The 26,209-nt window shown below is 34.2% G+C and overlaps 1 protein-coding gene across 7 annotated transcripts in view; it reads left to right on the top strand.

Moving 5' to 3' along the window:
- The window catches only part of LOC124354307 (SUN domain-containing protein 1-like), a 73,011-nt gene that overhangs the window by 3,824 nt on the left and 42,978 nt on the right, over positions 1-26,209 (top strand). For 5 of the 7 annotated variants that reach the window (XM_046804658.1, XM_046804659.1, XM_046804660.1 and 2 more), the window contains exons 1-2: positions 20,102-20,288; positions 22,702-22,818. The gene's annotated coding sequence lies outside the window, so the exon portion shown is untranslated. Of the gene's footprint in view, positions 1-20,099; positions 20,289-22,701; positions 22,819-26,209 lie in introns of those variants that run through there. The other 2 variants (XM_046804662.1, XM_046804657.1) reach the window with 2 other exon arrangements.

The raw sequence follows: 26,209 nt of genomic DNA, 5'->3' as shown, positions 1-26,209 counted from the left end.
TGATGACTGAGCTTTAGAGAAGCCTATCTCAGTCGTAGGCTGGAAACATTTCATTTCTGTCTGTCCGCACGATATCTTAAAAACTAACTGACCTGTAGAATTGAATAAATTGTGCACGAAGCTTCATTTCCGTATGAGGAAAACTGAGTTCGATGTTGCATGTCACTCCATGGGATTCCGCTGAGCGTTAGTAAATATTTTACATTAGTCTTGTGGTTAACTATGATGACAACGAAAAAAATAGCTAAATAAATGTTTAAACTAACTCAAGATATCCCTCTAAGACATTCATTCAAACATGTGACACATTAACACGTGTAGACTAACTATCCCACACATACATCATTTTATAGTAACTTGGTTAGTAGACTATTATTTTTTAAATACTGATATGAATTCCAATTTAAAGTACAAAATCTAAATGTATCATGTTGCAAGATATGTTGAAAAAGATTTCACGTGTAAACTTTCAATTTTGTATGTCACTTTATTTCTACGTGAATGGTTTCTATGATACGACATTTTCGTGTCAACTTATTTTATGTGTGATTGTCTGATTATTTTTCTGTCTATAAATTGGAGATTCTGCAAGCAACCTCAGCGAAGCCTGTTACGACACGTCGTGTGGTATACTTCTCTCTAGATAAAAAGGTTTGCTACCAACTCATTAATATTAATAGATTGCCAGCTTGCATTAAAATGGCGTTAAAACCTCCATCTTAAAAGCGTGTTAGTTTCAATGGCATTTTATAATGGCGGGTGTTAGTAGAATGCAACTGGGAGACCACCCATTTTGAAAACTGACCTTGGCGTTGAAGATAGTAAATTGGCGAGTGACCGGAATGAATGAGTGCAAAATTTGTACGTGTGAATGTGACACTGTGGTATGAATACAACATTTTGTATTAAACGCCTGACTTTTGCCATATAATGTTTATTGTATACCGTATACTGCAATAGGTTTGTATTTGAATTAAAAAATTGTTATGTCTGTTCATTATGTAAATCTCAGGTTTTTGGATGTTGGCCATGCAAATTTTGAAAGGTAATTTTCTTATCTAAGATATTTACTATGATATTTTTTTACAATTATTTACAGATAATTTTCTATAAATTTTTATCACACAAGATTATTAATAACTCATACGATTTTAGAGTAGTGTAGTAAAATTTGAGAAATACGCATACGATATTATAGCAGCAATAAACTCGATCTTTGCTGCAATGTGTAACTGATTGCAACCAAACCCGACAGATTACATGTATTTAGGTCGTTGTTCATTAATTCAAATTGTCAATATAGTGGCTTTTTTATATAAATTTGTAACTACATTATTCTGTTTTCTCTAAACATAAATTTGTGAATGTATCAATGATATAACATTATAATAAAATCTAGCCCTATATAGATCAAAAGTATAATAACTGTATAGTTTCTTTTTTGTGTTTATAACTTTTAAATGTTATTTTTGAAAAGAATATTCTAACATTCCAACCATAAAGAGTTGTGAAAAGTCATATGGCAACATCTTAAATATTACTCTTAAAAGCTAATAACGTTGATTAATGAAGATTCGAATTGATGTTTCCAGATAACAGCCTCACGTGAAATCTACATTTCTTCCGACTGTACAGGAATAACAGCTGTTCTATAAAACAAGTGAAAACATTCGGTTTTTAGCAATTGAGAATTCACCATATTCATTCAGTTCATTCCTTTTGAAAGTATCAGAAATTTATTGAAAGGATTTTGTATATAAAACTAATATTTAAATTCTGGTGGATAAATTATAAGATACACCATTGACAAAATATGGATATTCTCTAATTTGGAAGGACTTAAACTCCTAGAGGGAGAATCTTATACAAAAAAAGTTTTGGCGGAAGGTTTCAGATTCATCCTTAAGTTGTCAGCAACACCGTAGAATAAAACGGCCAATATGTCATACGCTTATGTTTAGTCGTTTACCCATGAGCCTGATTACTAAACTGTGAAGGATAACCACTTTTATACATATAGGCTACTTTCTCTGTGTAGAGTTTTTTTTCTCTTCGGATAAAATATCTACAGACCTGTGACTATGGTATTAAAAATATATATATTAAACCAGTAACAATTACTCAAAAATACTGTAGTATTAACTCTATATATAAAACAAAATTAGAACGAAGTCTCAACCTTAGGAATTTTAGATCGAAGTGTGAGCGTTTATTTTTTATTCTAGTTTTTTTATTAAGTTTCATGTCAGTGGTATAACTTGTAAAATTAAATAATCAGGGGTGTGGCATTGTAATGTGATTCAAACCACAACCAATCATGCTTATGCTAAAGGGTTGAATAAATTACCTGTAGAATACGTGGGTGCCGGCGGGCCGTAGTTGCCCTGGTACTGCCACCCCGAGGCCGAGGGATAGCCGGCAGAGTCTTGCCAGGTGTCGGCGAGGGCGAAGCCCGGGAACACCGTGAGACACACGACGCACAGCGACAGACACAGCGACATGGTACAGGGAGTAGTGTCGCGCGCCGCCAGGTCCACCCATATATACCGGTGCTGTAATCACACTTTCACTGCTACTTAGGTGTCGGTCCCTATAGAATATATGTTTGGCGAACTTGAGTTCAAATTTAAGAAAGTGGGTCGTTATCAATAACTTTAAGGCCAAGTTGGCCAAAATGAATAATAATGACGTTTAAAAAGAAAAACTAACAATTATAAAAAGGATGAGCTGTTAAATTTACTCATCGTCATCAAAAGTTAAAATAAATTAAAGCACTATATGTTTGCTTATACAATGTTCAGGGACAGGTTCAACTTAAAGTTATTATTAAACTTTACTAATTTTTTGCGAATTGTTCCGGAGAGGAATTAATATATTGGTACCCACAGGGGGTTACACTTCTGGCTAAATTATACCTGCCAGTTTATCCTACATTGGGTATAGCATAACCTGATGTATTACTTACATCTGGACAACCCCATGAATGTTAAGGATCGGAATATCACTAACCACAAATGTTGATATGTTGGGGGTAAAAAGTGGATCGACAGTGAAGCAAACAGGATTTTTCCGGACATTTGCCATCATTCAGCGAAACAAAAAATCAGTAACACCACGTTTCGAAATCTGCAATCTGATCTCTTCTTCAGGTAAATAACTAAACTAATACATAATTACAAACTAGGTTAAAATAAACAAATCATGCCAAAGCGTTGTGGCACGCCTGTCAGGAATCACACCCACCATGTTGTGTGTCAACTTCACTAACTCTAAAACATACACTTAATAAAAACTATACACAACACTAATCATTAAAACTGAACTAAAACTAAACTATCTGGTATCTGGAAGCTCAACATTGCTAGAAGAATTGGGCGTCTGAGATCGTATTGCCTGTACTAAGAGGTACCAACCCCTTACACCTCTGGGTCATAGAGCACTGGGACCATTTCGTTCCTAGGAGTCACTAGCTTTGCAGCCATCAATGGTATCTCTAACTTTCCTGATGCTATAACCCCAAACATAGAATAATTATTTTTCTAGTTAAGCAAGGGTTCTAGCAAGGGTTATTTTCTAGTTATGATTCTAAGTTTCTTCTTAGTTCACCTGGCCCTTATGCTCTCATTTTCTGGCTTAGGTTATTTTTTATTTTCTGTGAGTTTTCTTTCTTACTACTGTACAATCCCTTTGATATCTGATACCAGAAGTATACTCGTATTAAATACAACCCTCTTTACATAGATTCCTTTGGTACAGCTAATAACTTGACAGTATTTTTCAAAAACTCGTGTTTTTACTGTATATAAGGAAACTACAAAAATAAGGTTATCTATGCTATTACTTACAAATCTAATGGCGTATGTCTGTGTGTTCGTGTGTGTTACTCAATCGCGTAATAACTAATTGATAGATTGTACGGAAATTTTACATGGAAGTTCTTAGGGTCCCTGGTTAACATATAGGCCTACTCTTAATTCAAGTATCCCTGCGGACTACGAGTCATTAGTCTGTAAAGTTGCGAAAACGCCCGTCTTAGTATTGAAAGAGCCCGTTAAATGTAATTAAATATTTCGTGTAAACGTTGTTTTATGACACTACAACCATATGTTTGGTTCATTTAACCACTATTTTCAATTTGTTTGTTGTTTCAACCTTTTCTTGCAACCGCTGTTGAGCACAATTTATTAATATATTCATATAAGACAAACGAAAGTTTTAGTAAAAATATACTTTTAATTGTACATTTTAACAAATATTAAGTATGCAGTGCTTGGTCAGTACTAATGCAGATATGAAAGACTACATAAATGTAAACATTGTTATAAAACAAATCTTATTGTCTTTTAACAAAAGTAAGCTTGCCAGAACTATGGCACGAAAAGAAATAACACCGTAGTAAATAACAATGACCATAAATATGCACTTTTCGACAGATTTATTGATCATGGCAACAAGGCAAACTCAACAAGTGCTCATACACGTGCAAAGTCTAAAATATTGCGTGCAAATTCACGGGTAACTGCTAGTATAAAATAAACTAATTACGTTATAGAGAAATTCAACCAATCAAGAATGTATATAAACTAATATAAAATGATTATATTAATTTTAATACATTACATTATAAATAGATAACCTGGAGATTACTTGTAAACATCCTCATCTTAGGCTCAGTTTAACGTTTTTCACCGCAAGAGACCAGTTCTTCCGACTAATTCGAAAACAAAAGTTGTTAATTTTTAATTCTATTTTATAAAAAATAACAGATTTTAACCATCTAGGTCAGAGAAAACAAATGTACTGCGAAGATAATTTAAATTATTTATGGAAAATATGTGCTCCCAACTCCAGTTCAGTTTTAATCATTTATGCTAATGTGCTATTGTACAGGACTTCCACAAGGTTTCTGCCTCGCACTCCAGTTCTCTTTTCACTGACTTCCGTTTTTGGAACGGTTCCAGCACAAGAATTGTTCATTTTATTCGTAGTGCATTGCTATTCCCTAAATTTCTTTTCTTTTCTCAAAGTGAAACTACACATTGTTGCGTTCTTTATGACATCGTCTGTTTAAACTTTGAACTGTGTCCCAGATATAAAGTCAGTGTGATTTGTGGTTTTATTAAACATTGTTGTTAAAATCTTACTGTGTTGCTTTTATATAATTGTTTATCAAGATTTTTTTAGGATACTAGGGATCACCAGTGCCCGGTTCAAGGTATAACTCCGTCTCGGCTTGCTGTGTCTGTTGCTCCTTATACACAACAGTGGCATTACAAAAAGTGCTCTCATTTGTACATGACATTGATCGATGGAAATATTTAGACAAATGTTTATTTTTGTGTCACAAACATAAGAGATCACGAGATTAAAGTCCGGTCTAAAAGTCGTTCCCAGATGTGAAATTAGCAAATCGCTTTATTGAAACATAATGTACAATAGGGGGAATTTAAGCCCTTAATGAAGGCCCTTGTGCAAATTAAAATCTAGAATACAGTTTTACTTGGTTATAGCTGTCCTGGCGGCCATTTTTATTTTATAGCTAAAATAATAATGTCAATCCTTAAACAGTTTTACGTCCTTATGTTTATCAAATAATTATGATGTCTCTCATTTTAAAGATTTAATACGCATCCAAACAATAGTTTAGACTTTTTGATATTTTGATTGCTATACTTAATCATTTAAATATTAACAACTTCTACAAGTTACAAGCAAAAAAACCTTTGGAGTGCGTATTAATTATATAATTTTAATGGGACATCAAGGTGTAGCTCATTTTAAATATGCTTCCCTTAAAAGTATTAGAGGTTTAACATTGATTCGGTGTGGAAAATCTCAAGGTTGTTTTACTACAGCTGGCTGGTGTTTTTGGAATAAAGTTAGAACTATAAATAAGTTAGAACTATATGTGTTCAACGTAAGTTTATAATGACGTATTAAGTATCTCAATATTATGAAATCACCATTTGCATTTTAGTACTTATCAGAATTAAAATATATTGTTAGTTTTCTTCACTTTTAGTAATCAAAACTGTTATAATTCATATAAATTAAAATATTATATTGTTCTGTATATTTAGATACGTATTTGTGTAAACGAGCTGAATGATTATATTATAAATGATAGGTTTGTGGGTGCTTGAGATGGAAGGTCCATTTAAGGAACAGACGATTAGTTTTGTCCACAATTTGTATCGTTTTACTTACTAGTATGAGATCGTTGGAAGCGTCGTTATTAAATGCTATTTTGCAGCAAACGACAAACACACTTATACATATATTCCAGAAAAGTAATTATTATTTTAAACATTCAATAAGTGTAGGACATCGTAGAAATAATGAATGCTATTTAAATTTAATTTGCCAGAATGAAATCATTAATCAAAGATTTAAATGTACCACAGTTCCAAGCAAAATATTTAGCATCGTGTAGCATTCAGCAGATAATTGGACAACATTTCTGTTACACTATCAAAGGGACTTTCCAGGGGAAGGACAGCTCAGTGTTCAACTACCGAAACAGCAGCAACGCTTGATTTTTGACTCCGTTATCTTCCCTTAACCACAAGACAAAGCCTTGTAATCTGATTAAATTTGAGCGTTAGAAAACGGTTCAATAAAGGTAGCGGTACGTTCTGAATAATTCAATCATTAGCCAAAACCGTCTATCAGGACATTTAACCTTGAAATAAAACCAACATGAGTGTCTCAGATGGCAAGCGATTACGATGATGATAGTCCTTTCTGTGCCAGAAACTACAGGTGTAAGGCACTTTCACCCACACGGCAAGTTAAACAATTCTGGTTGGAGGTTATGATAATGGTCCGGTTACCATGACAATGTTAGTGACACTCCTACATTCACAGCTGATTGTTTGGGTCTAGCAGGGCGCCAACATGTCACGTAGTGCTAGGCGATTAGGCAGTGTTACCAACAAACTTAGAATACTAAACTAATAGTTATATTATAATGACATTCATTACAAGGACACAAATCTCATAATTAATACGTCTGTCCTTCCTTCTTCTATTCAAGGCGGATAATACGAAGCAGTGCATTCATACGAAGGCTCGATAAGTCCATAACAAGTCAATTACCGCTACTGACAGTGGTGTTGTATTCACAACACTGTTACAATATGCTACTCAAAATATCGTAAAAATGACCATAAATACATTAACATTTTTCAAGTAATAAAAACGTACCTGTTACGAGAGACATTAAATTAGAGTTGGCATACAACACGTCACGTAACCTTTTCTACCTTTTGCTAGTGACAAATTCCTATTTCTGTCACTCTATAAGCACGACTGTCGAACAATATTACCTAGTGGATTAATATTTGGTATGAAACTATAAATCCCAAAGTTGTCAACCACACTGGGTTGAATAAATAGTTATGAGAGAAATTTAACGTGTTTAAGACACGTAAACTGTTGAGCCTATGTATTTTTTAATGTTGTAATTAGTAACTACGAGAATTTTACATATTTCAAAACTTATATGTTATCAGAAACATTTCAATATATAATTTTTTATCCTTTATTGATTAAAATTTGAACTGATTTCCGCTCAATTTTTAATATTTAACTAAGTGTTACACAACTTGTGAATTTACCAATGTTTGAGCTCTTATCCGTGATTGCAGAGAATACCCCAACTAAAACATGTTTATGTACTTTACCATAATTCGGACGCCACTCTGTCCCCATCTACAATCAACTTTTCTAAAGTTGGACAATCTTGCACGTGGTCTGAAGTCGGGTAAGTCCGGTAATGTCCCTGGCCATCAGTGTGGACTGCGGAGGCACTTCTGGCGAAGAAAGAAAACCTTAGGGCCTACCTCGATATAGTACCAAAATTCAAGCTCAAATCACGTGAGCACTCGTAAAGGCTAACTTTGGTACTACTAATAATATATTCATGATAACCTCATCTAAACCTACTTATATCGCATAGTAACAGGTGGTAGATATGGACAGATAGTGGCCTCCGGATAGTACCTAAGCATCATTTTTGTACTTCAAGACATCGAATCAGATTCAACTATTGGAACATTCGACTTGGTTGCGCTACAATTATCAAGCAGATCAAATACCCAAAGGAACCAGCCCACCACAACTATTATCTGAAATTGTCTAGGAATTCAAAACATGACTATGAATATTACATCATACTTCGACGTCGTGAAGAGCTCGAGCTACTTCAATGTAAATTCAGTTATTACTCCAGCACCTTCACTGTGAGCTGGTTTTTAATACAAATATTCATACTTTTTCAAATTTCAAAATTGTTAGAGCATAGTTAATTTATAAGAATTATTTCTCGACCTAAATTGCCTGACAGTCCACGATTCTGAGATGTTATGTTCATGCATTTTTATAAGTGCGATTATATTGATAACGATTTGTTTCATTTTCAATGTCTATTTATATATTTTTATTATTAAACTATTTAACTCCATTTTTCTTTCATCACAACATAATTTATGTCTCAATTTCACAACATAATTTATGTCTCAATTTATACTTGTTTGATCAATTTCAATTTTGAATAGAGAAATTTTTGTTTATCTTCCCGTACCTTAAAAAGTTGACTATAGTAGTCGCAATATTTGCCTGTAAAAAGTGGCTTTTGATATATTGTCTTATGGATAACCATGTTGGCAGCGATAAAACCCAGAATAAACACATTAGTAAACAGAGTATATTGTGAATGTTAATGGTATGACTTGTATCAGTATCTTATTAACACATATTTGTTGGATTTATACCATCTTTATAACTAAACGGTAAAGGGCTTATTTATTATTTCATGTTGACTGGGATTACTGATGAAAATTGAATGGGCGGATCATGGATCCTCACATCTAATCTCACACGTAAGGCAGTACAAAAGATTCTATGAACTCATTTTCTTATCTGCCTATTAGGGACAAATATTTAATCTATTTTAAACTAACTTTGTGAAGACCGAGAGTCTTCAAATTTGGAACATATCTGAGAACTCGGTAACAATGCTATAATAATCAAGTGTTTGCTTTACATAATAAACTTGTTTACATACATACAAGGGTAGCATACACCACACGAAATCCCCTGCTCCCTAGGATCGTGTTTTTTAAACAGGGGGAATAGTTTTGCCACCTTAAAACCAATAGATGTTGCCATTGGATAATACAGCTTATATTTATTAGAATGATTTTGCAAGCACAATTGAACTAGGTGTGTGTATGCTTTTATATTAAAGAAGTACAAAGAGGAGTAAAATAGATTTATTGATTGTAGGATCTAAGGCATTTACCTGAACGTCTAGCGGAGTCCTTCCAGCCACGAAAGCAGAATATGAACATGATATCATGCAAATGAGTTACCTAAGAGAATTGATGCTAATTGCAGAGAGTGTAAAACTATCATGTTTTGCGAAAAAATAAAAAAATGCCCACAGAACAGATGGCGAATTAAATTTTAAGCACCTGCAAATCATCTTGGTTAACTCAAAAAATTGTTATTTTCAGAGCTTCAATATTGAGATCCTAATTAAGGTATAATGTAAATCCTGAAAAAGCTTAAAAACACACAAATGTGTAACAATAGAATAAAACGAATAGTGTATTTGTTAAATATGTGGTTGTGACATATGAGTTTATGATATAAACAACATATTATGAACAAATTGGACGAATCCAAATTTTCCAGAATAGAATACTATCAACAATTATGTATTCTAAAACTATTAAAAAAGTGGCTACCAAAGAATTAAATCGAACTAAGATGAACAAGGAACAGTGACTGATAGTAAGATAAAAATGGTTTGTACTATGAATTAAAAGAGCAAGACGAAGATGGGTGACTAAAGGAAGCTCTTGATTTGTTTATTTCATTAATTATAAATAATATTTATGAAATTTAGATTTGGCTACATGTGATGAATGTCACACTTTTCCGGTGACGTCAGGGGTACCAGAACGCGGGAGCGCATGATTATTAAGTTTTGCCACCGCGTTTTAATAATTTTATTCTATATTTGTTCTACTGATTTCATCGCAACAACTGTTGGACAAAGATTAATTCATTCAATGCTACAACTTCATACAGATTTTCATATTGAATTATTGTTAGCGTAAAGAAACACTTATTAAATATGTTATGTAAATAGGTTATGTAACATAAATTGTCTGTTCTGTTCTCTAATATCTTATTCACACCATTATGATGTATGGAATTAAACCAAATTGCAACCGAAAATAAATAATTGGAGCTTGGAAATTAAATCTAATAGACTATTTCGTTTTTTTAAGAATCAATTTAGTACGATATAATTTAAAAGTGGCGTCACATGGTGAGTGCCGGAAATAAATACATTCCGCTTCCTGTCAGTAGGGAGATACGGTGACGCGGGAATACAACGCGATTTATAGTCAATTTTTAACGTTAATGAACATTGAGTTTCCGTCTCCACTCTGGTTTTAAGAAAATGATTTATTCCATGGGACTGTTCTAGTTTATATTGTTCTGATATTAATAATCATTGTGTTGCTGTCTCTTACTTTAGAGAAAGTAAAAAAGAATAAAATCAACTCAAAATTTATTCGGACCAGAGAAGTTCTCGATTATTTTATAGCTATATTACTGGTTCAAGAGTTTCACAATTGTTTTTAATATATTAAAATCAAACGATTTGTAGTTGATTTGGGTACGTATTCTTTCAACAGTTTAATTTAATTTTGGTTAAAAATTCATCATTATTTGCTTTTATCAGAATGAAAATCATTGTAACTATTCAAGTTGTGGAATTAAGGTGATAAGAGATTTTTTTATACTTGAGGATATTATTCGTTAATGTACTGTATACATCAAGTAAAGTAGTTTTAGACTATTACAATAATAAATTAAATACATATACTCATTATACATCATTGGCATTTTAATCAACTAATGGGTTAATGAAATTAATCCAAACTGATTCTGACAATCTGTGTTATTTGTTAATCTATAAATTATTGTTAAAATGTTTCTCGTAGCAAAGAATCGAAATCCCACTGAATGGAGATTTGTTAAGACAACAGGTAGAGATGCGCTGGTTTTAATAAACTCGTACTGAAAGTTGAAAGTCTCTGGATTGTTTTATTAATAAACAAGATCACTCACAATAACAATCCTAGTTTTAGCAATTTAAAAAAATTCCAAATAATACGATAAAATTTAATAAATTATTAATTATTTACTTGCTTTTAAAGAATTAATATGGTTTGTATGTATCTTATATCTATGTGACCAATGTTTTGTACATTTTAAATCAACCAACAATCCCAAAACGGGGGGTAGAAAAGTAACACAAGTCTTCCTATATGCCTTTGTGACAGAAAACGATTTAATTTAAATCGAGACCCGTCTTACAACACTAAAAAAGGAGTGTTAAGTTGAGTAATCATATGTCTATTTTTTTTCTAAACGACATATATTTCTTTCTCAAACGTAAACTCAAGATACTTATTTAGCAAATCTGAAGCGAGGTGGACTGAAGCCTGAATGATTCCATAGAGTTACCCAATCTTGGCACAGATTTATTTAGATTACATGTTTATTTAGTGTTACTTGTTTGACTTACAATCTGTTCTGTTATCAATTTTGGTTTTGGCGAGCTCATTGCATTCATACATTAATTTATGGTTGTTTAACCTTATGTCTGAGGTTTTTGAAACCTAAAGAAGATAACAGAACCCAGAATCCTCAAATTGTGGTGTTCTTTTTTAACATATAATGGTCCGAAATCTTGTTATCCTTTAAAATCGTCCATCGTTAATTAAAAACTGTAAACAAAAACAGTTTTCCATGGATTTTATTGAGGTTAAATGCTCATGAATAGTCATTAACACAATTTAATTGCATACTTCTAAGATATGCTTTTATGCTAATTCTAAAATAGAGTAATAAAGACTGAACTTAGTTGTGATTTACTTCCTAAGAAAGAGCCGATCTTAACAAGTAAATATCACTAACACTAAACCCATAACAGTTATCTTTCGTTCAAACGCATCCACCGTACACGTATGTAATCTCAAATCTCAACACCTTGTTCTAGAACTAAAACAAATAAAAAATAATAATATTACAATACTATTTATAATGCCCAAGTCTTCAGATCTCAATCATGATATGTTCTGTAAGCATTTAAGTATTTGAACAAGTCTTAGTTACTCTAATCTGCCTTCAATCATGGTTACGACTTCCGAGTTTTCACAAGAAGTTAAAGAATAAATTCCCACCCACATGTAAAACCGCAGACTATTAAATGACAAGCAAAGTAGTACTATTTGTTATAATGTAGAAATAAGTATCTGATAGCCATTGTATACAGTTCACTTATTTCTCACTACATTATCTCCTCTGCTGTTCTCCATGAATATGTAAATAAAGAATACTGTATATTGTCTAATATAGTCTTGTATTGTACTGCTTAAAATCAACTTTATAAAAAGAGTTGATGTGTGTTAAAGCAACTCCAGAAGAGTTCACAGTTCCTGTTAAACTAATTCCCGGTACCGCGTATGCGTGCGTGTGCGTGTGTGTAAGTGCATACGGACCAAAACAAATCGCCTAGCCTAGCTCTTCAGCGAAGAAAGTAGAGTAGGCGACAGTACAAGCAGAGACTGAAAAGAACAGAAAGGGAGCAAAGAATCTCCTTGCGGTAGTCCTAAACAAATAGGCCCGCCTGTTGGAACAGTAATGTGACACGTGCTGAGGTTAAATGTTCCTCTTCCTCTCCCTATTGTACACAGCTAGTGACACTTCGTCAAACAAACCGCTTTGTCAAGGACCTACGCATCCGTCTCCGTTTAGAGGTTATAGTATACATCGTCACCTCAGGATCGATTATCGTAGACTTCTATTCCCAACCCGTCGTGTAGCGTAATTAATTACAGGTTTACACTTGACAGAATGTTATATAGTTTACAATGCAAATTTACTTGTGCATCCTACATAACAACTATTTAGGCTAAATAGAAGTGAAATCTGTTATAACAATTTCATATTTTTTTCTTAATTTTGTTTAAAGACCATATACGCTGCATGAATTTCTGTGGATTTGTTATGCTGGTCCGTAATATTTTTGGCTCATGAAAATACGGGTAGTGATGAAAATACTCCGAAGTAGAGAGTTAGTACAGATGTTATATTGGAACTTATGGACATTTACATAAACAAAATCACCTTGATGGAGATTATCACCTACACCTGCAACATGTTCAAAATGAAGAATTATTAACTTAAACATAGTTCTTGGCGGAGATATAGCCCATCCTAAACTTTATAATATTGAGACTAAATTAATTACCTACAATTTTTTCCACTTATTTAAAATTCCAATCCCAATAGTTCCACACAGCTACGCCGAATTTTCTCTGCTGACTCCTTGTATACATCTAGTCGTCGTCCCTAATCATCATCTCTGGATACAAAGTCCCAAAACTAATCCGCTACGTGATAATACACTTTAATTCTCAATCGCCAATTATTGTTAACTTAGTCTACAATAAATATAAGAAATTATTTCAAATTATATTACTTTAAAACAGCTTTAAACTATATTTGTACCTCGATAAAGCGAGGAGTGGACATGTATTTTTTTGCAGATAGTATTATAGAGAAGGTTACGTTATCCTATCTACAATTCATTATTTAGAAAGCTACTGAACAGTTCTGAATTGTTAAAATTCATAAATATCCCTTTCAATACAAACAATTCATCCACTCAATTCATTTGTTTCTAAATTATAACGACATTTTTATATAATACTGTTACATGTAAATGCGGTACAATAAAAAAACAAGAACCAACTATCTAATCTAATTCTAATCATCCATAGACATGCCACCAATTATCAATGTGGTGTAAGCAATTAATTAAGAAATAGTCTAGGAGCCGAGAGCCAATTTGTATGTATGAGCACCCAACCTGGTTTTTAATCGGCAAAGAAATTTGTCCTAAGAAGTAAATCGATAGGTCTAGTGGTGGTCGAAGTGGCAGGATATCGAAAGAGTATTTTAAACGATACTTTATTTCCCAGATCATATTGATTAGCCTGCCATACTTAAAACTTACCGTCACACAACTTTCAGCCAAACAATCGGTATGTGTATGGCTAGTTAACGCTGATGTGTCTTACGGTTGGATAAGTGTGCCGGCTACTGAACTATAAAGTTATGAGCATTATATAATATCCAATACAATGTGAACACGGTGCGTTATTTGTATATCAGGTTAAAATTTCAAAATTTAATGTAAACCTCATCTTTATTTGCTAAATGTGACAGAGGACGTCACAGTTGTGTCTCAGTCGGCGTCCCAAGTCGCTTCTCACAACACAAGGCCCACACATTAACCGATCATTGTCTTCCACTTGTGGCTCGCCTACACCTGTCACTCGATAAACAGCTGATCAATTAAAAGATCCCAACAATGAGGCCACCTCTGTATAAAAAGTGGTCCGCAGTCGCCAATTGTCGTACCGTTGCTGAACGCCACTTGAACTGTATTAACCCTGATAGTAAGGTGCTTTCAGTAATTAATTGCGGATGAAAGACATGGCATGGGTACTGGACATAAAATGTTAAGATACATTTCCATACAAGCCATATATTATTTGAATACCTATATAAATAAACTATAAATTATTTGTACCAACTTATTTGGATCAATATGCAGACTCCATTATTCCGTTCAAGTTTAAGTTCTTGGCAGCAGTTACCATTCGTTCTTGCTTTCAATAAGAAATATACATTTTTCAGTATTCAAAAAACCTGTCAATTAATGGAAGCATTTGTCGATCAATCTCAATTCGACTGCTAAATACAACTGATGAAATTCCACTAACTTTAACCAAGGATTCTGAAGCAATGTTTTGTGACCAAAGGAAATCTGCTCCCTATGCAATTACTTACGTTCTTCAGCTTAAAGCTAATCATATTGGGCTAAGAATACGACACCACTTTCGTAATAACAAATAAAAGTATGGTTTAAAAGTTACAGAAGATTAAATAATAGTCTACATTTTGGGTTAAATTACAATGAAAATAATAGGTCCTCAATATTAAATGGGTGGTATAGGGTGGTCCTGATGAAGCAGTATGTATGTTGCATTTCTTACCACAAACCGTAGACCAGGAAAGTGTTGTGGATTATTGTTATGACCTTTTAAACTGGCAACGTAGCACAACAACATGAAGGATAATCTACATCGTTCAAAGGATACTAAGGTTAGGTGTCACCCAATTTTGTAAATTTTATAAAATAAGTTATCAACATGAAAAAAATTAAATTTACTTCAGGTACACAATTTTTATTTCATTATCTTTATATCGACCAAGGCTAGTTGGCAGAATGTGTGTACACTGGAACTATAAATATTCTATTCATACTATAAGGCAGATGAGATGTAATTGCTGAGCTACTGAAAGCCCAATTCTTGCACCAGATTAATAAGATAAGGTTGTTTGCGGATCCAGTATATTCCAAATATTACTTGGAGGCTGATGAAAGAGGATTTCCGGCAAACCGTTGTTTTCTTAATACCAAGTTGAGATTTGCATGTATTTCTCGAGAACGAAGTTCACAAGAAAAATTACCGATGTCAATGCATTCCCACCACCTAAAACTGGTGGTTTAGATTCCTGCGAAATTTAATGTGTCCTAACCCTATAATGTGGTTCATTATAAGGTTGTTGATAACATTTCTGTATTTGTAAAATCATCTTGACACTGGTGAGGCAGAGGTGCCAGTGAAGTCAAAGTTTAGAAATAATTATTTGAAAATTGGTCACACAAAGTAGACCGTGACGCTTAAATATACTCGTAGTATGCTCTCAAAGCTCCACACAGTATTAACAGTGAAGAAAGATCTAGACATTTTTTTCGAATCAGGCTACATAAAAACAAAACTACATGTTGAAACAAAAAATACAATGAACTATCTAAATTTTCAAGTTGCCAATGTATATAAAAGGTCTATTCCAGAGAGTTTGTCTATACAAGCGAAGAAGCTATGTAGCAACGATATAGAATTCTTAAATTACATTGAATAATTAAGCAACACTTTTAAACATTTAAATTATGTACCCAGACAAATTTTTAAAACTCAAATAAACTAATCAAAACATCTACCAAGTAGCTTTAACTATAAAACTCAACCAAAGTTTATTACACAAGTATTTCCTGGACTACACAAAATGAACAGTATTGTGAAAATTGCACATAATATCTTACGTTCCTCTCCAGATACCCAAAATTGTATTGCCAAACATACTTCTGAGTACAAAAAAAGATAAATTGAAGAATGTTGTGATCTTCAAGGAATAAATAAGGTCTTCCCTGGTCCTGAACAAAATTTAAATACTGTAAGTTAAAATAAAAAAATCTCGAACAAGCCCATCAGTCAATTATGCAATCTTAATACCCAATTGGTTTAAATATGAGATAAAAGAAACTTTTCCAAATTTCCTTCTGAGCCATTAATAATATCCCAGCTGGGTATTTGAATGTTTTAGTTTCGTATTTACATAATATGTAAATATTATTATGGTTATTTTCTTATTTGTTGTGTTTATTGTTCTTTTTATATTCTTACATTCTTTAAATATAGAAGCTTTTTCATCATTTGTTTTTATTTCAATAATTGAAATGCTGTGTGCGTGTGCGTGTCTTTGTAACTTATCGGTTTGTCATCACTGTTATCGTCCTAATGAATTTTCTGGTGGTAGTTATGGTGGTTGTTGCATTTCACTTACTTCTTTATATCATATCCCGAATTTAAGGAATGCTTTAGCCTCGGTTAAATATTCAAACGAAGCTGTTGTGGAACTAAAATGGTTAATTAACTAAATTTTTAAATAAAATATGCTTTAAGTAAATGACGATCTCACGGAGATGTTAATACACAAAACTAATGATATTGAGGCTTGACACAAGCACTGAAATCGCGAAAGTGAAATTCTAAAATGGCAATCGTAAATCTATATGCTTCTTTTTCTTATAAAGAAGACACGGATAAAGAAATTTCTAAACTCAGGGGAGAATATAATTCTGTGAAAGAGGGACAAACAGTTTTAAAACGTTAGCAAGAAGCTCTACTGCAAGCACCAATTTTCGCGAGTCGATGGCGGACTATGGCGTACCGGCGACGAACCGGCTGTCTACAACGACGCGATAATATGCTGTGCCGTCCCCGATCTAGCCATCCGTCTCAAAACCACTGTAGTATTCTTGGAATCTGAGCTTCAAACATACAGACAGGAGAAAATATGTTCCCAGTGCTGTTACAAATGCTTTCGGTCGTCAGGACTGTAATAAAAAAGAAAATACCAGAAAATAAGTAACATCTGAAATAGGGTAAAATCCTCTTTACCACGCTTCTCTACCAGACGCAATATAACTTTATAATCGAAATAACCGAGCTAACAATAAATAATAAAACACCGATAATTTTCTTCGGTGCCTCCTGAGACGCGGTTGGGCGGCCTTTGCAGGCCCCCCCGTAGTCACCTCAGTCATTCCACTTGCTCCCACAGACAACAACTGTGAGATAATGGCTGGCACCGATGACTTTGCGGCCACTCTCCCTCACCGGCACATACCTACCCGCCCAACACCACTACCGCCTGCAAGTTGACCTTATGAATGCGTACATAAATGAAATGTGTGCCAAGCTTCCATCTCCTTGACTTTAACAAGATCAATCTGCAGCACTTCACTGGTCATGGCTTACACCTGCGTTGGTGGAGTAAAGGACTTTTGGTCGGGCCAGTGTTGAAGAGTGTCGGTGTGGTAACTGAAAGGGTGGCGGTGGACTGAGAGCCCACTGTGGGTGGCTATCGGTACATCTCTTGAAGTGGTGGCACCAGCCTACGCCTTAACGAGCGCCGTCGAAGCAACCCATCCAACCAACGACCTTAAACCGTTTAAGGAGTTTCAGGTTGATTTTCAGATTAATAAGAATTCTAATCAAAGTAACCTGGTTTTAGAGCCCCCTTCATCCATTCATGAGACAAAATTGACAGATATATAGTGAAAATTACTTTAACATTTTAAATTGACTAATTAAAATGCAGCCGACCACTTTGCCATAATTCACAGAGCACACAATACACAAAATGGAAGACTGTTGTATGCATAGTTGTACCCGGACGTTCTTTTGTGGGCAGAAACCGATTAACAACAATAATATCCAACTATGCAAACTTACAGGCTTTCAACTTCTTGATTTCCATGGCTGACAATTTCCCAAAGGAGGTGGTAGTGTTGAGATGTATGCAGAAAATAATTTCGCTTACTCACAATATTAATTCAAGCAAATGACCTAGAAAGATTTGAAGCAGCTGGAATCATTTTGCATTGATATATATCAATATTAACCACATTTAGAATGAGTAAGTCTCCGAATTCTTTTTAATATTGAATTGTTAAGTTACTGATATAATTGACTCAACTTACACAATTTAATTTTTATGAAATATGTTATCATCAACACATTGAACAAAAACCCCACCAACGAAACTTTTTGTCGATTTGCTACGGCCCTTTGACCTGGTGTTGTTGGTTCCAACTCCCAAAGAGTAACTCCAACAATTAAAGCCGCAATCGATAATGCCATGTCAAACGTTTCAGTATTAGTGGTCAGCACAGTATTGTAGATTACCATTGCCAGAGGCCATGGAAGATGGTTGGAGAAGAATTGGTTAAACTGATTATCCAGAGCTCCTGGCCAAAGAGTCAAATTACGACATTTTATCAATGTGGATGGTAGAAAAGTAATCAAAGCATATAATACGCCCATTTACTATATTAGTTAACCTAACTTTTCAATCAGGGGATCTCCCTTGCTCCTATAAAGGTCCAAAAGTAATACGGTACCAATTTTTAAAGAGCAAGATCCATTTGATATTTACAACTACAGGCTAGTCTCTATTTAATTTTACCGGATCTGAGTAAAATCTTTGAAACACTTTTTCACGCACGAATGCTACGTTTTCTTAAGAAAAAACGACCAACTCGTTGCGAAACAGTTTTTTCAGCAAGGGAAAATAGGCAGTTTATACTGCAATAAAACTGATAAAGATTGTTGTAGAGGGACTAGATGATAGAAACATATCTTAAGTGCGATTCTTGTTTTAATTAAAGCGTTTGACTGCGTTGATCACAAAATATTGCTTTTCAAGCTAGATTCTCACGAAATCTGAGAACTGCCATTTCAATGGTTCCAGTTTGTTTTGAGTCAAATTTGCTTTTAATGTACATAAACTACATTGTCAGGGACAACTAACTACCTACCAGACTGAGAGACGCATGACGGTAGTTTATGAACAAATGCCATCGCAGGTTTGAGTCCATTTCAAAAAAAGGTTACCAAATTATGTAAAAATGCTTCATCGCTAAAAACTGTAAAAAAGACACTGCCAAATGCATTTAGCGTCCAGAGAATTTTGAAGTGACGACAAAATGACTGGAGTGGGAATGAGGATGAATTAATGGTCGTTTTTCGTACGTTAATTGTAAGTTAACTAGACGGTAGCCGTGCGTTATATTATAATATGTACTGCCAATACAGAATTTGATTGATTGATGTTCACGTATATATACGTACTATACTCCGTTTACCTGGAAAAAGTTGTATGTATTAAATTAAATTTATTTATTTTAAGTTTAATTTATATGTGTGTGATGCTTCAGGGGGAGTTTTATAACAGATCTGTATCGTCTGCGAATGTTACTGTAATTATTTATAGTCCTCCGTAATTCCCTTAGATTGAACTTTATTTACATAATGCAAAGAACAATAATTAATTACAATTCTTGACATGCACTTCTTTTAATTCAGGCCTTTTGTAAATAAAAATCTATCCTTAAATTCAAACTTAATACAGAAACGTGTATTTAGAGCGAAGGTAAAATTTGTTTCTTACTTTAAGATTAAGATGTGCGTGCATATAGTATAACGTTCAATCGAGTGATATTTCTGAAGTTCGTCGTCCACATTACCTTTAGTACTCTTTGGTATTAAACACTGTTGGATCAGCTGATATCCGTATCCGTCAACCATACTTCTGTGATTGTTTTGTTTTGGTTGGAGCTGTAATACGAATGTTATCTCTCTTTGTGAAGTTGTAGATTTTCCAGAGTTAACTTACTTGTCAAGTTCTAAATTTACTTTTCTGATAAGTAGTAGTTTATGCTATCTTTATTATTAATATACCAGTTAGTTAACTATATTATCATTAACCATCAAATTTAGGTAAGAAAATTAATATACCGGTATATAATAATTTTAATGATTAATTAAAATTGGAATTCGCATCTAGAAGATAGTGTCATTTTATTTGTTGTTCAGGGCATGAATTACTGAATACAACAAACTTGGTGTTACTGAAAGTTTATTTTAACATGCAGTTTTCCAAATTCTTTGACACTTTTAACCAAAAAATGTACATTGTTCATCTAAATTAATATGCTATGCATAATCAGAATTTACACATTTAGGCATTTAGAATTAATTAGACTACATGTAGAGTTTACATAGGCATTGGTTATTGAGATTATGTTAGTAATTTTGAGATCTTCGAATTCAAATGAACAAACTAGCACAATCATAGATTACACCTAGGTTAGGTAGGCCTAGTTTGTTAACACATAGATCTCATAGACATTATAATAGGCTACTTTAAATTTTCTATATAAGCTAGCTAGCCTATATCTCTTCGCAATTATCACCTAGATAATAAAGCATTGAACAAACAAACCTTGGATATAAGATATAATGGCTGCATTTCTGGGACAGAGTATAAGTGGACCCAGTTTTTATATCGTTTAGTATAATCATATATAATTAGTATCGAATGACAGAACTATCAATGAGCTGAGTACAATAAGTGGACCCGGTTTTTATATCGCTTATTATAATCATCGATACTTTATATATTGAGTAACAGAACTATCACTCAATATCAACATATATAAAATACTAAATCAAAGTCTTATGGTTCAAATTAATAGATATAGTTTAAACAATTATACAATGTCATAAACAATAAAAAACCAATAACCATCACTCAAATGAAAAATTAATAACGGTGATCGGGAAAATGTCATTTAAATAATAAAGAAAATGTAACTACAAAACAAACATCTTGAAACCGAGAGACACAGTCAATCATCTTCCAGTGCTATTTTGTATAGTTTTCTAAATTTAACTATCTTATTTTATTTTAGTTAAAAGAAGTTACTTATAGAACAAATTGTGTTTAGAATATGAAAATGTGTGTACAGTTGGTGCAAATGATTTACTTATTGTTCAACTTCATTACTATTGGTTGATTATATCGATGAAATATTGTTTGATAATTTCAATATAAAAAACCGGGTCCGCTTATGATACTCTACCCCTATCTATTAATATTAACACATACAAAATAAAAAATCATATGTTTGAAATTAAAAAATCATATGTTTGAAATTAAAAAATTAGGCCTAATTTAGTATTTTATACTTTCATGAATAATAAAGAAACTATAACCATCAAACAAACAAAACAATTATGACTAGAAATGGAGAAAAGTATCTCATTTAAATATTAAGGAAACCTTAAGAACAAAACAAATAATCAGGTCTATTTAGTTTAGTTTTCTAAAATTAACAAATATGTTTTATTTAGATGAAGTTACTTTTAATTCATACATTATGTTTACAATATAAAAATGTATAAAATTGATACAAATTATTTTAATTAGTGAATTTTTCAAATGTATTAATTATTATCAGTTTATTACTGTGATGGTTGTTGTAAAGCAATATTGTTTGTTAATATTTATAGCTTAAAGCTTTTAGGACCAGATAAAGAATACATCCTGTAAAATGTTATATTCTAATTTTTTAACTTACTGGATAATCTGCATACTTTTGCTAGGTAAACTGCACCCATGTTTTTTGTAAGCGTTACAGAAATAAATGACTTAATTTATAATTCTATGAATTATTTTAATGTTTATGGTACTAAAATATTCAATCTAAAATGTCTCTTTTTCGTATGTGAATAATTTTAAATAATACTACTGGAAAATATGTGTTATAAAATTTAATTTAATTTGAAATTTTAATAAAACATCTAACAAATTTACTTTTGATGAAGAAAGACATTAAATTAGAAATATCTATAGTTATTATTAGGTTTATTAAAAAAATATTATTACATATAAATATTAAAAGAACTAAAGTTAGTCTACAGCTGGTGATAATACAGATGAAAATAGTATGTTTAATAGTGATTATTTTGTTCTTTAGTTTTAGTTCAGTATTTTTATTCAACTGTTTTAATGATCTGACATGGAACTGCAACCATAATTACTTCTTAATTTTAATACTATATGCATTAACTTGAGATAATTGATGTTGAGTTGAGTTATACTCAACTCCAAGTAATACTTGACTGGTAAACCAACATTACGAGGTTCAGAGTGATGAGAATGAACCCAATCGGTGTCATTGCACAAAATCTAGAATATCAAACAACACATGTCATACGCACCACCTGGGCAGGTGGAAGACTGGATAGAAAATCAATGCTCTAGCCTACTAATATTGATTTCCATAGGATAAGTTTTTTGCAGTGTACTGTTTGACTGGCCTATTCTAAATCTTAACTCTGTTCATAGGAAATGTCAAGCCGTAGGTCTATTCACCAAACTCAAAGTCAGACAGAGACTATGAGCCCTAATCGTTCCTCTCGTCGTAAGAATCAGATAGCGCCGAAACTTCACAAGAAAACAGTGGTAACTTAAGTAAACATATTTAAATAATTTAGTTCACATTAGTTTTAAATCTGGCCCTCCATATCAAACTGGTGAAGTACTTAACCATTCTTAATGACAATCAAAGATATTATTTAGGCTTAAATGAATTCTAATTTATTGTTTATAAATCATCTTATTTATAATATAGTAATTAATTAACAATATTTTTTTAATTTTATTAATTTTCTATTATTTTTAATTGTACATTTTTCTGAAATGTTTTCTTCAAACTTAGTCTACTGCTCTTGCTTAGTGCTAATAACACTGTTGATTTAAATTACAGTAAAAGCCTGCTAATCCGGCATCTTTGGTGATTGCAACATGCTGGATGCAAAAAATGTAGGATTACTGAGCCTTGTACAAAAATAGTGCTAAACAAGTTTTAGATATTTGGAAAATCAAAGACATGTTGATTGCACATAATTTGTAATTAGTATTTTCTTTCCATATTTTAATTTATGTCTTGATCTACTTACTGCATGTAGACACAAATACGAATGCCATCCAGAAAGTAGATTACGTTATGATATAAACAAAAAAGAAAATAAATTGTATTGTATACATTTGAAAGTGACAACTAAAGTACTATTGTGAATGTAGAATTAAGTTTCAGTTTACCTTCCTCTTACGTGCAGCATCTGAAATCTGCAAGGGATCCAAAAAAAGTTTGCAACAGTATCAGAGTTCAGATGATTTCAGATTTCAGCATCAGATTCAACATTCACTTCAAATCAGCCCATACCACCATAGCTGCTTTGTATGTAGAAGACTCGGTTGCTCCCCCGTGCTTTGGGATCGTGTCAGTCAACATCATAGTGCGCTCAATTGTGCACCTGATGACACTATGAGAATACCTCTTCACCTAGATTGCACTACTTTTTGTTGTCTGTGTGTCTCTGATGTCAAAACGATGCGGGGGTTCGTTTTGAGAGTCTTTGTTCTTCGTCACTGACTATTTTTGGATCCCTTCAGATGAACATGACTCCAGATTTCAGGAGTCAAGTCTGCACAACAGCAGATTTCAGATGCTGCACGTAAGAGGAAGGTGAACTGGAGCTAAATTGAACATTCACATTGAATCAGCCCTTCCCATAGCTGCTTTATGTGTAAAGTACTATTCTTCAACATAGTCACCCTACAAATTTAGGCACTTATAGTCATAGCGGTGAACTAGTTATGAAATTCTAGCGTTATAAAATTCTGCTGCCAGACTACAACTATGACCAAATGGGCAATTTCCAGATTTGCCCCTTTCAAATCTGCAGGAGGGGATGGAATCTTTCCGGGCCTGCTTCAACAAGGGCCGGAGAATCTCCTTACCCTTCTATGTGAACTATTCAGGGCGAGCCTAGCTTATGGGTACATACCACAAGTCTGGCGTCTCAACAGGGTGGTCTTCATCCCTAAAAAAGGGAGAGCGGACTATTCTGTCCCTAAATCTTTTCGTCCCATCAGTTTATCTTCGTTTCTACTGAAAACATTAGAAAGACTGGTGGAGAGGCACCTGAGAAAGGGAGTTCTCTCAGACACTCCCTTCATCGCAACCAACATGCATACCAGCAAGGCAAATCCTGTGAATCAGCACTGCACCAACTAGTCAGTAGGATTGAGGATAGCCTGTCCACCAAGGAATTGGCATTGTGCACCTTCATAGACATTGAAGGAGCTTTTGACAATGCTAAATTCACTGCGATGGTAAGTGGAGCACAGCGACGTGGCCTCGAGCTAGCTCTGTGCCGGTGCCGGTGGCTTTAGGGCCATGCTGTGCTCCAGACGGATCAGGGCCGATCTCAATGAAGAATCGCTTGTGATCGCACCCACAAGGGGATGTCCTCAAGGAGGCATCCTGTCACCTCTACTGTGGAATCTAGTAGTAGGTGGTCTACTTGAGGACCTTACTAACAATGGAATCTATGTCCAAGGATATGCAGACGACATAGTCCTTATGGTACAGGGAAAATATACAAATGTTGTTGTTGATATCATGAATACCAACCTTCAACATGTACACAACTGGTGTCATGGAGAGGGACTGAAAGTAAATCCCTCTAAGACAGTAGTTGTACCATTCACTAGGAAAAGAACCTAGAGTCTCTTTCTAGACTGAAACTCGCATCCACACAGCTTGAGTGGTCAAAGACAGTCAAATATTTAGGACTGACTCTAGACCATAAGCTTACGTGGAATGATCATCTTAACAATATCCTGCACAAAGCAAAGTGGACGCTCATGACGTCCAGGAGACTTGCAGGAATCTCATGGGCGTAAAACCCCATATAGCACTATGGCTTTACAAAGCAGTTGTAAGGCCCTCAAATCACTTATGGTTCATTAGTCTGGTGGACAAAGGTGAATCAGGTAACTGCCAAAGCCAAGCTCGAAAGCTTACAAAGGCTTGGCACAATCTTTGCAACCGGAGCATTTAGGAGCAGTCTCCCCTCAGCGACCCTTGAGGTGGCTTTAGGACTTCTACCCCTTGATGTCCATATAAAAGCTGAAGCGCGTAAGTCAGCTTATCAGCTGATGGTTGCTGGCTTGTGGAGGAATGGCGCGTCAAACGCGAGCCATGGCACCATCACTGAAGCTGTAAAACCCAAGCGCTATTCTCGAAATGGTCTCCGACATAATGAGAACGGAGTTTCGTATTCAATAAGCCATTCTCTGTTGACTTCTACTCCAGAGATGAGTGGAAAATCGCAAGATAACATCCCAACAATAAGAAAGAGCTTTGTCTGGTACACGGATGGCTCGCTTATTAAGGGCAGAACTGGATATGGAGTGTTTAGTCAATCCCCTAGAACTGCCCTTTGCGGCAGTTTGGGACGGAACTGCTCCATATTTCAAAGCCGTTCTTGAAATAGCCATATGGTATCCTAGCCTGTGCCAACCTAGGCCTCACCAGAGGGTACCAGGGAAAGAACATCTGTTATAATGTCAGACAGTCAGGCAGCTCTTAAAAGCTCTTGACTCCAACAGCATTTCATCCAGGCTTGTGTGGGAGTGCTTTAACACTCTCTGCAAGCTTGGATCACGCAACTTTGTGCGTCTTGGTTGGGTTACCGGGCCACACAGGCATAGGTGGCAACGAATGCGCCCGACAGGCTTGCCAAAAGCGGAGCAAGCATGCCATACACCGGTCCCAGAACCGAGTTGTGGTATAAGCAAGTCAGCCGCTTACCAAAGTATAAACAAATGGTCCAGGAAGACACACCGCTTGTGTGGTGGCAGAGTCACCAAGGACAAGCACTCGGCAAAAGACTGCTTTCTGATTCTAGCTCCCGGCTTCACCAATGGCTGATGGGGCTGGGCAGGGATCGGTTTAAGCAAGTGATTGCCTTGATCACTGGACACGCCCACTTCAGGAAACACC

The sequence above is a fragment of the Homalodisca vitripennis genome, chromosome 2 (assembly GCF_021130785.1).
Source record: "Homalodisca vitripennis isolate AUS2020 chromosome 2, UT_GWSS_2.1, whole genome shotgun sequence".
In the NCBI taxonomy this organism is placed as follows: Eukaryota; Metazoa; Arthropoda; class Insecta; order Hemiptera; family Cicadellidae; genus Homalodisca; species Homalodisca vitripennis.
This window is presented reverse-complemented; position numbering and strand designations above follow the sequence as displayed.